This window comes from Primulina eburnea, chromosome 10 (assembly GCF_022965805.1).
Source record: "Primulina eburnea isolate SZY01 chromosome 10, ASM2296580v1, whole genome shotgun sequence".
Classification (NCBI taxonomy): domain Eukaryota; kingdom Viridiplantae; phylum Streptophyta; class Magnoliopsida; order Lamiales; family Gesneriaceae; genus Primulina; species Primulina eburnea.
The window spans coordinates 23,326,512-23,343,329 of record NC_133110.1 but is presented as its reverse complement, the minus strand read 5'-3'; the positions used below and the strand labels follow the sequence as shown (position 1 = coordinate 23,343,329).

The 16,818-nt window shown below is 37.6% G+C and overlaps 1 long non-coding RNA gene across 1 annotated transcript; it reads left to right on the top strand.

Annotated features, from left to right (window-relative positions):
• The first annotated feature begins 4,266 nt into the window (after nucleotides 1-4,266).
• On the top strand, nucleotides 4,267-15,621 carry LOC140803226 (uncharacterized). Its single transcript, XR_012111799.1, has 2 exons — nucleotides 4,267-4,544; nucleotides 14,328-15,621. It is a non-coding gene; the product is annotated as an uncharacterized lncRNA (long non-coding RNA).
• Nucleotides 15,622-16,818: the final 1,197 nt, after the last annotated feature.

Below are 16,818 nucleotides of genomic sequence, written 5' to 3'. Positions count from 1 at the left end.
AAAACTCAATCTACCCCGCTCATTCTCTTCTATCTCAGTCTAAAGGATCTATCGCTCTAATACCACCTAATGTGGGGACCCGGACGCTAATCATCTTCTTAATTATCTTTGGGATTTAATCATCAATTAAGATAAACAGGGTCTAAAAATTTTTCTTTTTAAAATATAAGTGCAGAACGTAATGGAAGTTAACTATTATACATCTCAGTATAAAAGTACAATAATGTACAACTATTATTCAAGCTAATCTAAGGTTCAACTACTAAATTTGAAGTATCAAACCAAGTCTACATCCAAGTCCAGAATCACCACTCTAATCTCGATCTCCTCTCATCATTTTCTTGACCACGATCCTGTCCCACCTGTTGTCATGCACACATACAAAACAAGACAACAGCCGGATATCTCCGGTGAGATATAAATATCCCAGTATAAACAATGTAAGCATGCAATCATATAAAACATATATAAGAGCATAAACAAACATTGAAACATGTATCCAATCTGACCACATGAATTAATACAAATCTATATTTAAGTCCATAACTTGTTATCTTATCTCAACTTAATTCTATCCTAGGGATCCCAATCTAATTTATACTTCGGAATGCTTTATCGAATGTCTACATTAGAAGTCGATCTACATCTAAGCTCAACGATACACCGTAAGTCTAGAGTCTCAGCTGTTATGACAAAGACTCGGCGGTCTTGCCCTAGCTAGGCTGATCTGTCCTAGACTCAAATTCTTGTTCTGCTATAATTCAATAAGCTAAACATATCAATTTGATAATTTGCAAATGTCAATGCAATGAAATAAGTATGTGATTTAGGGAAACCCAAGTCAAACCTAACTCGAGTTGTGCAATCCCGAATCAACATTTATTTATACCTTTGTCTTTCCGGTCTGACGAAGACGAAGTCTTGTATTCTGATCTGTCCACACCCAGTCTGGCAATGACAATCGTATAATAACAATATCAGTAAATAAATCAATTCAAAACATGTTCTGATCAATACTCAAATCAGTATATAATCTGATCCATATCTGAACAAGGTACAATCTAATTCATATCAACGATATCACGATAAAATCGAGATCATTATTGAATTTGATCAATCTAAATCAACTGATATTTTGATGGCATAATAATACAGTCTTGATAACCCCGTCAATCTCAACATCTCAGCTATAATACCGGAACTCATAATCAATACCTGTATAATTCATAATTCAACGATAATACAAATCTGTTATCGAATCTCAGTTAAATAGATTCCGGAAATCATAACAATTACAGAAACAGTCTGTTCTTCGATCTGACGTCAATTATACGATGTCTAGTATTCCAAGAACACATAATAACGATCAAATAATAATTCTTCCAATATCAGAATTTCAAATAATAACATAACTCAATAAAACTTACGTCCAGTTGTAGCTCGTGTCGATAGGAGTACGGTACCGTGTCCGGATTTAAATTCTGATAAACGGTTCACACGGAATCACAAATCAAAGCAAACTAAAGTTGAAGGGATTTCTGGATGAACTTTCGGCTTTCTTGTTCTGATTCTGTCGGGGAAGACTACGATATATATATATATATATATATATATATATATATATATATATATATATTATATATATATATATATATATATATATATAAATATATATATATATCAATTGCATGGTTAAAGGACAAGTGTCCCACTCAAGTGCTAATTGCACTTCAGTCCCTCAACTTTTCACTATTTGCAAATCGGCCCCGCTCAATCTTTTAATTCAATTTCAATCCTAATTAATTACAAAAACCGTGGAATCTAATTCATCATTACAAAATTTAAAAATTAAATAATCTCGGATTAAAGTGATATAATCTCGTGCCTTACAGTTAGTATTTTAAATTAGTTGCTAATTATTAATTAAGCAAATTTTACTCTCCCTAATTTACTAAAACACACGCACACACACACTTTTACACAAACTTGTACACTACTAAACACACACACTCACTTCACAATCAGTTTTATTATTTTTGAGAGAACAAAACTAGGGTTCTAAGAGAAGATAGCAGCCGCCCCTTTTTCTGGAAATCCTGCGAGATTTAGTCGAGTTTTCTTAAAGATTTTAGCGCCACATTCGTCCCGGATCAATCCTCACGTCATCTCCGCTTCGTTATCGTCGTCACGATATTTTGAAATATCAAAAGGCACGCATAATCTCTCTTTTGATGTGTCGATCATGTCATATTATGCGTTGCGTTATTTATGCGTAAAATTCATGTATGATGTTCATAGTTTGAGCGAATAATTGACTGGATCGATTTTGATGGAAATTTTTAGATCTAAATCACGTTTTTACTGTTCTTCTTAAAACTGCGAATTTTCGGTCGAGATTTTGAGAAAACTTACGAAAAATGTAGAACTTCTCGATACCTTCGATTTGATATAAAATTCGAGTTATTTGGATAAAAATTGAGTGAGTTATGGTGTTTTTCGTGGGACTGCTCAAACTGTATTTTTCAGAAATTATGATGTTGATGTGTGTTCTTGAGTTTTTATTGTTGCAGGCTTCATTGGGAATCGACGGGCGATCGTTGTTGTGTCTAGGTATGTTTAGCAAGATGTTGGGATGGTTGTAGTATATTCGTTTCGCGTCGATAGGCACCTGGGAGATCGAATGGTCGTATGAATCGTGTTGTTGTCGAAGTCGTGGTCACGGGTGATTGGGTTAACTGTAACATATGATTTTTTTGGGGATAAATTTATAAGCTTGAGTCAAAGACATAGCATCCAAAGATGGTCTCGTGGTGTCGATTCGTGGTCGGTACAATCGAGTCTAGACTGTTAAGAAAATCCTGTTCCGTAATTCCGAAGGTTGACTCCTCCCGCAGGTTCACGGACCCACGGACAGACCTTGGCACCGGGTCCGTGCCTTTGTTTCCTCGTTAGTGCCATTTTTGCGCACGGACACAGACCCCCACACGGACCAGAGCACGGGGTCCGTGCCTTTGTCCTTCAGGAGTGCATTTTTCCAGTGTCTATACGGACCCATACCCGGACCTAGGCACGGGGTCCGTGCCTTTACTTTTCTTCACGACACATTGCACCGCACCTACACGGACCCGGAGCCGGACTTGGGCACGGGGTCCGTGTACTCTAGTTTTTGGGAAAAGTTATTGAATTCTTTGAGGTTTCATGTCATGGTTTAGTACAAAGTTTTACAAGGTCGAGTCATGGGAAATTTTAGAATGTTCTAAGAATCGATTGAGCTTGAGAGTAAGCATGATAATTACGTCCAAGTTATGAAAGTTAAGCTTTTGATGTCATGTAGTACATGCAGCAGCGGCCCCGATCGAAGTCTAACGGATCCCTCAACGCCAAGTAAGTATGTTGACGTGCAAAAAGGAAAATATTTTAAGTTTTTGAGGTATGCTAAATGTCTTGTGACCAAATTATGAATGGGTTTGGAAGTCGGCGAACGTGGCCGAGGACCTCTCCACCCCATTAAATTATGAACTGGTTAGATCGTGGTTGGAAAGCGTTAAATTATGAACGGGGACCAACCAGCCCGTTAAATCATGAACGGGGATCTCATTATGTGGCAGTGGATACGTCCCTGTCAGCCCAGTACTATGGTTTGTCTGATCACACGTTTATTATGTATGGGTCACTTGCTTTGAAACATGCCTCTACGCAAAATGAATTCGTGTATGTTTAAGTATGATCAAGTATGCTAGCATGTTTATGAAAGCTTTCAAGTTAAGGCACGTCTATGTATGTATGCAAGTTCAAGTTCATTTCAAAGCCAAGCTTCAAGTATGTATGTTTTATTTTAAAGTTGCATCTGGTTTTATTATGTAGTACTTGTTACTTCAAGTTTATACGTTTTGAGTCTTTAGACTCACTATACTTGATCGATGCAGGTGAGGATGTCTATAAGGAGACATGATGTGAGGACCGAGGAGCAGGCTTGGACTGAGCAGCAGGCTAGACCCGAGGACCGCCCACGTTGTTTTAATATTTTTATGCAAGTTTAAAATACTCTGATTTTATGTTTTTGTGAGGGATGTTTGGAACAAGTATTTTGTTAGTAAATTTTATTGGTGATGGATGCTTTCCAAGATATTTTTAGGAGCGATGAGTTGACAACCGTATGGATGTTTTTATTTAAGAAAATTTTAAATTTTTCCGCGAATTTTACGTAGCAAAAATACGGTTCGTTACAGTTGCTATTAGTTCACTGGCCGTTGATTGTCTCAGTTGGATAGGATAAGCAAATTCTGATTACACGTGATGGATGCCCTGTTTCTACTGGAATAATATTTTATCGACGGTTTCACTTATTATATTTTATTTATTTTTGTAGGCAAACTTCAGCAGAAAGATGTCTCCACTTTAGTAAATGGGCACAAGGTCCAGGATAGAGATGGTAAGTACATGGCTGATATCTATTATGTGGATAACGTAAAAATTCTCATGATGCCTGAGCAGTCATAGTCAAATCAAACAACTAACAGCACATTAAAAAATGGGTGACTTACGTTTCAGTACCCGAATCTTCAAAAGTTTGTTTCCACTACCTAGTTTCCAAAATTACCCTTCAACTTTATATTTAATTAATTGATTTTTTCTTTTAGATAATGGCCCATCATGCTTCCGTAAAATAAATTAAATTTTATACCTTTTTGACCGAAGTACCGCCGGGTTATATCCACCGTATTTTACGAACTGCTCCTCACAGTCCAACCACACGATCGCAACCGATGGTTACAGACGCAGATTCCTTCAGCAGCACTTGGCACAACTCTAATTCGTTTCCTACCTTAGAGTGTACAGTATAAAATAAAATTTTGAAAATAATACATGAGAGGGGCTGAGAGCAAAGATCTCTTTTATTCAAACACATATCATTTATTAATACATAGTAACCTCCTGTAGAGGAGGAGAAACTTGTTTAGCTACTAATAGTAGCTGAACTTACAACACTCATAAACTTGAAAGAAAATATTACAAATGGTTTGGAAGAAAAATGAAGAGGTTGATCGATGCCTTCATCTTCCTTCTGCTTCCTTATTTATAGAAGGCTTCTTCGGATTTGAAACTCGGAATTCAAATCTTGATAAGCCTTTACAGCTTGCATATGGACCCTTCGGTGGTTGAGTGGTCCTTTCCTGTCTTTTTCTAGATTATTAATCTAGACATCAACTTTTCCCATTCTTTAATTTCACCGCACTGCCAGTAGGAATGCGTTTGGAAAAGATCAGCTGTAATTTCATCCCCTTTTTCTTGGTACATTTGAGCTATTGATCTGAGGGCTTTTATCTCACTTCTTTCATACTTGAGTTTTCTTTTCAAAACCTTCAGATATGTAAAATACATCTTCTTTAGGTTTTCTTTCTTGGTATGTTTTTTCCTGGTTCCATTCTGTCCTTATTTATAGATAAGATTTCGGGACCAGTTATTTTGCTTTTTCTTCATTGGATTCCTTTTAGTTTTGGTATCCAATGTTCTCTTGTATTTTTCCACTTTATTATTAGTGGTTAACGAGTCACCTTCCACCTATTATTGGTGGTCCTTGTTTTTCCACTCACATGAATTTTCACATGGTGGTCCTTCTTTGGGTGTGTCACATGTCCACTATTAATTTTGTCGAGGAATCTTTGGCTTTCGCTGTCCTCGAGGAAATCGTGAATGTGGTCCATCCCCACTTATGCTTGTATCGGTAAAGTGTTTCCGATCAGATCTCGGTTTGAATCCTTTACCGAATTCTGGTTCCTTCTGGTTCTGGCATTCTGGACAGATGTTTTCAGACCATCTTCCTACATGTGCCATGTTACAGAATTTCCGACGAGTTTCTTTACTTGCCGGCAGCTTGCTGTTCCACAAAAGATTTCTCTTTTTCTCGAATAAATCTTCTGCAAAACTTGTTGTTTTTCCTGTCATGGTATTTAACAGGAATGATCCGTTCACTGAATGGTTATAAAATTTGAACGGAAACTTGACTTTGTCCATCTCAGTGAGACAGACCCATAGACCCCATGTGGGGACCCGGACGCTAATCATCTTCTTAATCATCGTTGGGATTTAATTATCAGTTCTGATAAACAGGGTCTAAAAATTTTTCTTTTTTTAAAATGTAAATGCGGAAGGTAATGGAATCTAAATAATATACATCTCTGTATAAAACTAAAATTCAGTATAAAAGTACCATACTGTACAAAATAGGTCTAAGGTTCAGTTACTAAATTCAAGTAATAAAACCAAGTCTACAATAAGTCCGGAATCACCACGCTAACTCGTCTTCTCTTATCATCTTCTTGACCCCGATCCATCCCCACCTGTTGTCATGCACACATACAAAACAAGACAACAGCCGGATAACTCCGGTGAGAATAAATCCCAGTATAAAACATGGTAAGCATGTATAGAAACACTCTAAATCATAAAACATGCTATCATGATCATATTCAAAATACTAGATTTCATAATCTATGAAATCAAATCAAATAAGCATGCAACTCAATTCAGATAAACATGCAATTTAAATCAAATCATATAAACATGCTGTCATAACTGAAAGCAATACACATGGGTTTCATAATCTATGAAACCACATTCATAACCACATGCAGTTCTAGTCAAATCATGTCTAGACTCGACTCAACTATAACTCTAGGGATCCCGTTGTGAATAAGACGTCAATGGCTGTCACCTACCCTCCCACTCGGGGTGACTGTACGTCTTATTCCTAGACTTCGGTCTGAGCTGTATCAACGACTGCAATAGGAGTCAGGGCTGCTCCTAAGTTGAGATACACCGAACATCTAGATATTTGACAATGGCTGTCAACGACTCTCCTATCTTAAATGCAATGAATATTAATCTGTAAACAAAGCATGCTCATATCAGCATATAAACAAAGAATATTCATATCAGAATATAACAATAATATAGTATGTGATTTTATTGGGAAACTCAAATAGGATCTTATTTGAGTTGTGTCTTCCCGAATATCACATGAATTATACCTTTGTCGTCCCGGTCTGACGATGACGAAGACCTGTATTCAAATCTGTCCATCTCGAATCTGAAATGACAATATTGAATACGCTGTATCAGTGAATAACTCAATATACACTCTGTTCTGATCAATACTCAATTCAGTATACAATCTGATCAATGTCTGAACAAGATACAATCTGAGTCATATCAATAATATCACAATCTAATCGAAATCATATCTGAATCTGATCAATCTAACTCAACTGATGTTTCGATGGCATAACAATACAATCTGAATAACCCCGTCAATCTGAACATCACAAATATAATACTGAACTCATAATCTGTGCCCACATAATTCATACTCTGAATATTAACACAATTCTGATATAAAATCTCAGTCAATATCTTTCAAAAATCATAACAATTACAGGAACATTCTGTTCTTTAATCTGACTTCAATTCTATAATGTCTACTTTAGTAGAAACATCATATCCGAATCATATTCAATTCTGACAATATCATAAATTCAAATCTTGTCTAAACGTAACAAAACTTACGTCCAGTTATAGCCTATGTTGATAGGAACACAGTACTGAAGTCGGATTTAAAATCGAACGGACGGATTTTGCGCACTATTAAATTTCTCCCTCGGAAGAACTTGGAGCTTCTCCCCTATTTCTTTTCTTTCTTCCTTATTCTGATGGAGAGAATCGGTTTGTACATATATATATTTTGTGCATGCAATCATACGTGGCCTCATCTCAAATTTTTGCCCATTTCTCTCAAAATTACGAAAATGCCATTGCCTCCAATAATTACGAAAATGCCATTGCCATCCAATGATTACGAAAATGCCATTTCCCTCAAATAATTACGAAAATGCCATCCGAAAATCACAAAAATGCCATTCAATAATTTAAATCAATTATTTAATTTTCGGGTTCTCACAAAATGATGACATCTCGGGCCTTACACCCCAAGCTCTTCTGGTAGACATATCATCTTCAGAAATTGAAGCAACCAGGGGTGTTTCTTCTGTTGGAGGATCCTTGATAAATTTTTGGACATTTGTATCCGGCCTCCTTAGCTTGATGAAATGAAAGGCTTCGTGAGAACCTTTCCCTGCTGGTTCTGGTGCTGCACTAAAGAAGTATAGCTCCAAAACATCTCCTCTGGACAAATAATCATTGTTTGCCCAAGTCTCCTGAACAGCTTCCTGGATCCACTTTGGTAAACCTGAGATTTCCGGAAAGCTGGGTGATGTTGTATAAACTGAGGCAAGAGCCCCGAATTCATACCATGCCTTGACCTCCTTTGGATATGAATTTTGTTTCATCCATACCCTTGGATATTTTCCTGAAACATCAACCCTATTGGTAGCTGGGTTAATGCCAATTCTTGTTTTTAATTTCTCCCAATTCTGCTGATAGACCTGAAATGGAGAAATTGTTGATTCGTTAATACCAACCTTAGATTTGCCTTTGTCAATACGAGGCCTAAGGTTGATCTCTCCTTCTTCAATCCCTGAGGTGAAGGGTTGACTTGATGACTCAAGATAAGGATCAGGAGTCTCAATTTTTGTTTCAGCCGACTCATCTGGTGATGATCCCGACTTAACACTTGTGCAAGGGGTATTTGAATCCCCCGCTACAGGTATATAGTCCTGTACTCAAAAACTCTCCATTTGGGAAACCAGTGGCTTCTCAATACCTTGGAGGATAGGCCTTTGCAATAAAGACCATAACTGAGTATATGCCTGTAAACAACCTGTAATTCGATCAGAGACAATTCTCTTATCAGCTTGTTGTAGCCTTCCCGCAACTTCTGCGTTAACGGCCAACTTGTTAAACTCGGTTTGAAGCATTTCAAGGTGTTCCCTCAAATGCCTCTGCATCTTGATAATAGCATCAATGTCAATGTTGTCCATCTCTTGTTAAAAAATCTGCAAGAATATTTTCATGAGATTTAATTATCACAATATCAAAAATATAATTTTGACATATGGCTTGCCATCGTAATAATCTAGCCTTCTCAGCTTTAGACTCAATTCTATTCCTTAAAAAAGCTTTAAATTGTGTGTTATCAACTTTCAAAGTGAATTTCTTTGCAAGTAGAAATAATGGCCATTTTTCAAAAGCCCTCTTTACTGCATAAAATTCCTTTTTGTTGATATGCCATCTTATGGCTTCTGCATCTGAGAATAACCCACTACAATATCTGCATGGTTGTTCTCCATCTGGGGTGAGCTTAGTAAGAACTGCTGCCCACCAATGATCATTGGCATCAGTATATAACACCAGATCATCTTCATCTTGAGGAATAGCCATTTTCGGAAGCTTTTTGCAAACCTCCTTTAAATGTATAAGTCCTTTTGTGTGTTCGTCTGTCCATATAAATCTAGCATCTTTTTTCAACAATGGACTGAACACCTTCCTATGTTTTGCGAGGTTTTTGATAAACATCCCAGCAAGCTTCTTGTCTTTGAGACTTTCTGGAAAATTCTGCACCTTTTCGACTATGTGGTCTTGCAGAATTATTCCTGACTCATCGATTTCAATTCCAAGGAATTCAATCTTTCTTGTAGCAATGACTGCTTTCTTTTCAGATAAAACCAGTCCTTCTTTCTTATAAACATTAGAGAAAATCTCCAAATGCTTGACATGTTCATTCATATCTTTAGATGCTATTAAAACATCATCAATATAAACAAACATAAACTTAAAATAATCTTTGAAAAGATTATCCATTTTCCTTTGAAATATCTGGGGTGAATTAGCCAATCCAATTGGTAATACTTCCCAAATATAATGTCCTTGAGGTGTGGAGAAAGCTGTGAATTTCTTGCTTCCTTCCTCCATCCGAATCTGATAAAATCCGGACTTACAATCAAACTTAGAGAATACCTTGGCGTTGCGTATGCAACTAATCAAGTGTTCTCTACTAGGTATAAAATACCCATCAAACTCCAGAATTTTATTAATATCTTGATAATTAATAACCAATCTGGGTTTTCCTCTTTTTATCTCACCATGATTTCTTACCAAAAACCCTGGACTGCTATATGGTGACATACCTGCTTTGACCAAACCAAGGTCCAAATGTTCCTTGATTATTATCTGCATATCCCTTTGATCAATGATGTTAATTGGGATGGGCTTACAACGGACAAATTCATACTCTTTGCCTTCCTTAATCTTAAGGCAAGCCTTGAGTTGATTTTTGTCCCACCATGCCAAGGGATCTTCATTATAATTTTCTTTGATCCTTTTCTTGACATCTTCCAATGATACCTTAGCTTCAAACTCTACTTCATTTGTATGTAGAGTTATTTTAAGGCATTCTCTATCTTCTGGTTGGAGTTCCTTATCTGCTCTCAACTGGAGCATTGTTTCTCCAAACCGTCTAGAATCCTTCATTTTTGGGTTCAGAAGCTTTCCTGAATCACCATGCTTGCTGCGAAACTGGATTGGCAATTTTCTGTAAAATGCCTCTTGTAGTCTCTGGACTATGATTTTGTGAGCACATGGTGTTGTGAACACTAATCTTCTAGTCTCATTTTCTTGTGTATAGGACTTGAACATTTGTAGGAAATTATTTCCTAACAATATGTCAGATCCTGTATCATGAAAATAAATTGGTGGTGTCTTTACCTTGTACCAAGGTGTTTGTCCTGCACCGCCAATCATAATTTCAGTCATCTTAATCCCTTTACATAAGATTAATATTCTTCTGGAAAAATCTCTTCCAACAATCTTTGGTAATTCTTCCTCCAAATTATTTGGAAAAACTCCTCGTTTTGCTGTGCATATTCCAGCCCCTGAATCAATATAAGCAGCAAAGTATTCTGCTTTATATTGTTCATATAACATTCCTACTGGAATGTATATGGAGAATGGACTTGTGGTCATTGGATTTTCCACATTTTATCCTCTGCCATAAACTCCATTCCATACTCTAGACGTTTCCAAGGTTTGTGTTCCTCTAGAAACTCTAGTCCAAGAATCAGTCGATCTGATTCTTTCCCTGGAATTCCTTGAATGTCAACCTCCAATTCTCCGATATTAATCAGTCCTTGGTAAGTTCCTATCATCGGTTGTTCCAAATAGTATATTGAATTACAAGGAAATTGATTCCTTTGTTTTGTAATATCAAATACTATTTCTACTTCCTTCCAACCTTCTGGGCATCTGAGCTTTCCTATTGTAGAAAAACTTTTCAGCTCCTGTTGGGTCTCTATGACAGGCTTTTTATCCCATCTATAACTTGTAATTCTATTTCCTTGAAAAGATAGTCTTCTTGATTCCAGTCTAAGACTTTGATTCCTCTGTAGAATTGGTTTGTCTTGGATCTGGATATCTGTTTCCTGTATTAAAGGAAACTCGACTCTTTCTGGATAAATTGCCTGAGCAACTTTTCCAAATATCTCAGGGATTTCAATAAACTCATTTCTAATAAACAATTCCGAATGATGTGTATTAGATAGAGCATATGAAATTTGATAGGTAATAGAGTATGGCCTATTACCTTCTTTCATCAGCCTTTCTTCCTTGAAGTTCTGATGCAATGTCAAGGCTCGGCTGAAGTCTCGATCTGCTAGATTGTAGGCTATCCTTGGATAGATTACTCCTACAATTTTTCCTGCACAGAGGTTTCCTGAGATTGTTCCCAGTACTGAATCTTGTAGATTCCCAATTCTTTTATCGCATATAGCAATATCAATTGGTGAATCTATCCCTTCTTTGAAAGTAGCCTTTATCATAATCTGGATTGCTCCGATATGAATCCAGGACATAGTCCTTGCTACTTCTATCTTTAGTTTTTGTAATTCCTCCTTAATTTCTTCGGAAGGAATTAACTGCATCTCCATTCTATTCCTTGTAAGTTCCATCGGGATTGCCATTTCCCTTCTAGAAACTTTATAGATTAGATGATGCTTTCTGTTTCTTAGGCCAATACTTCCTAAGAACTTTTCTACCTGTCCTGCAGAGAAACCTTGATATTTCTGTAGACTCGGATTTTCTCTCATGATTCTTTGAACCATGTTATGAGATATTGTTGTCTGACTGAAAAACCCAGACAGATCTTCATGTGTTTCGTGTCGAAACACCTCGTCTTCAGTCAGATTCCGATTCTGTTCCATCAGAGTCTTCCTGACTTAAGACTTCTTCTTCTTCATATATACTTTCATCTGAGGCGATGTCCTCAAATCGGTATACTTGAATAAGATCTTGGTAATAAACTGCTTCTTCAATATCCGGGGTAGGATCAAAGCGTTTAGTACCTCTGTTTTCATTTTCTGGACAGTTGGTCGAGATATGTCCTCTTGCTCCACATGTCCAGCAATTGCAATCCTTGAAACTTTCATTGGCTCGAGTATGAGCTCTTCTGAAAGTTTTCTTCGTAGGTGTTCTTCCTGTGCTTCGAGATGTACTCGATGCTTGGGATGATATCCTACTTCTTGATGGTCCGCTTCTTTGCCCAGATTTATAAGATCTGGCTTTCTGTCTAGACCAAACAGTTCTTGGTTTCCAAGAACTTCTTCCACTTCGTGTATAAGGATGAGTCCTAAAACTTTTCCTCTTATGATTCTGTGGTTTACTTCCAATAATAGTTGGAAGATCATTTTCTTTACAACACAAAGGAGTTCTTTTATTGATACCCCTTAAACGTTTGTAATTCTTTTGTAATGCTGCCATATGACACCATTCTGCCAATTTTCCTTTAAGGAAAGAGGCTCTTCTTGCCAACGTATCTGGATTACCAGGTACGTATTCCCTTATGAGCATTTCTCTCCAAGGGCTCGGCATTTTTGCGAAGAAAAGCTGCATAGCTATATCTTCTTCGACTCCTGAATTCCATCTTTATTTAGTGAATAACATAATGTATTCATCCACCAAACATATGTCATGTAATTCAAGACTATACAGAGCTTGAGTGTATTTCTTCTTCTTCTCTGTATCTTGACTGTTGAAATAGTCTACCCCTATAAAATGTGCTTTAAATAGGGTAGCCATTTTTCCAGCGATCTCACTAAGAGATTCTCCAACTAGGACTGACTCTTTCATGTCTGATGAAGTCATGTCCCAAGCAATTTTTACTGATCCCATAAGACTCATTTCCAAAAGTTTAATGAATCCTTCTTTGTTGAGATCGAGTGTTCCTGCTGCAATTCTCATAGCAGATGTCCAATCATCTATGAGATCTTATCTGTTTTTGAAGTCTAATATATCAAGGTTAAGCATAACCCCGTAAGGATGTATAGGATCTAAAATAGTTTTTCCATAGGGTGTTTGGTGCAAAGGAATTTGATTTCTCCTTACCCTTGTCCCTGCTGGGTGTGATCCTCCACCAGTATGGAAATCAGATTGAGATTCTCTCATGTTTACATTTCGAGATCCCACACTTTCCCTTGGTGGTTCTTGAGAGGATGACCAGGTTATAGCAGGTGGTGTTTCACCTACTGTTGTGTTCATCCTTAGATCTACTACTTTGAGATTTGCGAAAGATTCCGCAAGCTCTTGTAGATCTTCCAGACCAATCCTTTCTAAAGTTGTCATCAGATTAATTTCTTTTCTGAGACAGACTTAATTAGATTGATCATCTTTTCTTCTTTAGTTAAAGGTTTTGACACCACTCTGGCCTTCCCTTGTTGATGTAACAAAGGTTCAGTACCAAAAGATGGTGGTAACCAACCTCCTGAAGTTCTTCTACTAGAACTTGGTTGTTGTTCCAGTTTCTGAATTCTTGTTTGAATATCCTTTAATAGTCCCAGAATTTCTTCTTGGGTTTCAAGGATTTTCTCAACTCGTTGCGGTACAAAATACAGCATATTGCCATAATTTTGGACTGTCTTTTGAATTTCTCTAAGATCTAAAGAGAGCTTAGAGGAGTCTGGAACTATCTCCAGAAACTTATTATTTTGAATCATAAGTTTACCTGAGATTTTACCTGAGGGTGAAGTAGCTTTCCTGTCTGTTTCTGATATCTAACAATAGTTAGATGTACTTGTTTATATTCCAATATATTGGAATATTCCTTGTGAATTATTTTCCTTGAACCGAAGTTCAGATCCATAATTTTTTCAAAATTCTCCTTCTCATACAATTAGTTACTAGTAATAATAAAATTTGTGTTTGAAATAAATCAACCTTAGGCTCTGATAGCATTTTCGGGAGCGCGGGATCAATTAAAACTTTAATATGAGGAAAGGGTATTTTTGGTATATATTTAAAATTCTTCTCTTTCCAGGTACTAGAACCAAAGTTCTTTTTCAAAAGGTACTCATACACAATTTACCCTTAAAAAATTGATTCTCCAGTAAATTTTAGCATTACGTGTTTCACACTTGGACGAAATAAAAATGCCCAGTTAGAGTGGTTTGGGGTTTATTTCCCAAGCGACGTATATTTAATTGTCGTGACATATCAGTTACCGGATTGTTTCATTAGGCATATAAAAGTATTAAATGAGAAGAAACTACAACTTATGTGTGTATAAAAATGAATATTCATAAGAAGGTATTGTTGCAGTTTCACAATCTCTTATTGCTGAAAGAGTCAAATGAAGAAAGGAGAAAATATATATTTTAGAATGAATTCAAATCATCCCAAGGGTTAAGGACCTTATTTTGTTTGCCAAATCCCCTTGTTTGCTTGATGGCATGCTTGTTGCAAGTTATTTTTGCATTAAAAAGTGAATCAATTCCTCCCCGTGCTCAGCACAGTCGTAAAGCTGAAATCTTAAACTATGCACGAGATATTAATTTTGCATGGAATGGTCCAAAATTACTGTAATTTTTATCCATTAATGACTGCCTATAATGTCCTTAGACTTCAATTATGCGCACAATTTTTTTGGCTTCCAATGTTTGCGGCTTAGCCCAGTGCAGTGTGTGTGACATTTGATTTTATATTAGGAATTGGAAATGAGTAAGATGACTTGGGCAGCGTCTCCATGCTTGCTCTAAAAGTGAAAACTGATGTACGGCTCCATATATGATGTACGAAAAGTGGCTATCTGGTTACGATTCAGCTTCCGCTGCTGAAGACTCTATGGAAAACGGTGCGGCTAATGAACAAGTTAATTATGTCAAACATAACCCAAAACCAAAGTCCTCGAAGGTCGTTCCACATGTAAAGGGGATTCTTATATCACTCTCGGAAGCCAAGAGCTGGCTAAGCTGCTATTGTGTTCGAGCATGGAACCAACATTGAGGCACTGATGCTGAGCTTGTCACTCTGATTATTATAAGGAGCCACGATTGCAGGAGCTAGCTGCAAAGGAAAGAGCTGAACAAGGTTTCTGCTGCAATATAAAGGACTTTGTTTTTGGAAGACATGGTTTTGGTAGCATAAAGTTCTTTGGGGAAATCCAATTGGACAAGGTCTCAATAAACCTGCCGAGGTGACTCTTCTTAATATAAAATGTTTTGACAAGATGACTGGCCAGCAATATATCGTGGGACCAAGGATCGAGAGGTACAAAGAAATGCTTAAAAGAAAAGCCGAAGATCAAGGTGCCGAGTTTGTGAGATATAATCCAATCTAAGGAGAACGGAAATTCAGGGTCAAACATTTCAGCATGTATAAGCTTGGAAATGATGAAGATGAAAATGATGGTAATCTGCTCGATGCTATTAGATGACAAATATCAATGCATCCACTGTATGCATGCGAGTTCAAGCCCCCTGATACCCCGATAAGGAAATGGGTTCGTTCACCCGGTACCCATATGTACAACCCGGGGTATCGGGTCGTTGTGTGAACGCCCGGGTAAATCTTCCTTTCCCGGGTGTGATGACTTTAATCGCAGTCCTTTTCCAATAACCCGGGTCCTCATAGAGCTAGCCGGGTGCTTCTCAGCTCTCCGGGCACAATCACTTGGGCAACCTCGAGAAGTGAACTGCACTTGAGTGTGATTAATACAGGCGATCTAATCTGTCAGAGCAACATGGGCTTGGAGTGTCCGAGAAGTCATCAGACTTGGATTTGGAGTGTCCGAGAAGTCATCAGAAGCTAGTATGGTAAACCGACTTAGTAGATGACACGAGAATCGAGGTAACTACCCATTCCTCTCCTATAAATAGCAGGTATTAATGTCATTAAATGATTCTGAAAAACCTTTGAACTTTAAGCACTCTACGTATTTATCCTCAAATATTGCTTGAGTTCATCATCTTCCATCTGCTAACTTTAGCATCGGAGTGGCTACGTCGGACACCCCTCCGACATCCATTCACGAGTTTTTCTCATTGTTCGCAGGTGCTGTCCAGGCCATTGTCTTCGTTCAAAATTCCCAAACATTATAAATTGTTGATTTGATCCGTTGGAGCTCCTTACCCGGCTCGCCCATTTCAACGAGATCTTATCATTGGCGCCGTCTGTGGGAAATATATTGAGCTTGAGACGTTGATATGGCTCGCACTAGGAGAACAGACCAAAATAACTCCCGGGCCCAGGGGGACGGGGGACAATCTTCAAGACAAGTGGGTGTTAATAACACTGAGCAGAATCTCGTAACTATGACCCGTGAAGAGTTGAAAAAAATGATGGCCGACGCAATAGCTCAAGCTATGGGCAACAAAGAAGTTTCTCGACACAACACGCCGCCCGAGCGAGAACAAGAGCAGGAGCAGGAGCAGGAACGGAGGGAGGAGGAGGAAGTGAGTGGAGGTTGTTAGATTAGGTGCACGTCGAGCCAAGTGTTGGCCGACTGTTCACGATGAAACTCTTTGTATAAACGATCTTTATTTTAATAATATTTGAATTTATTAATTTGGCGCATCTTTATCCTTATACCCATGCTAGTTG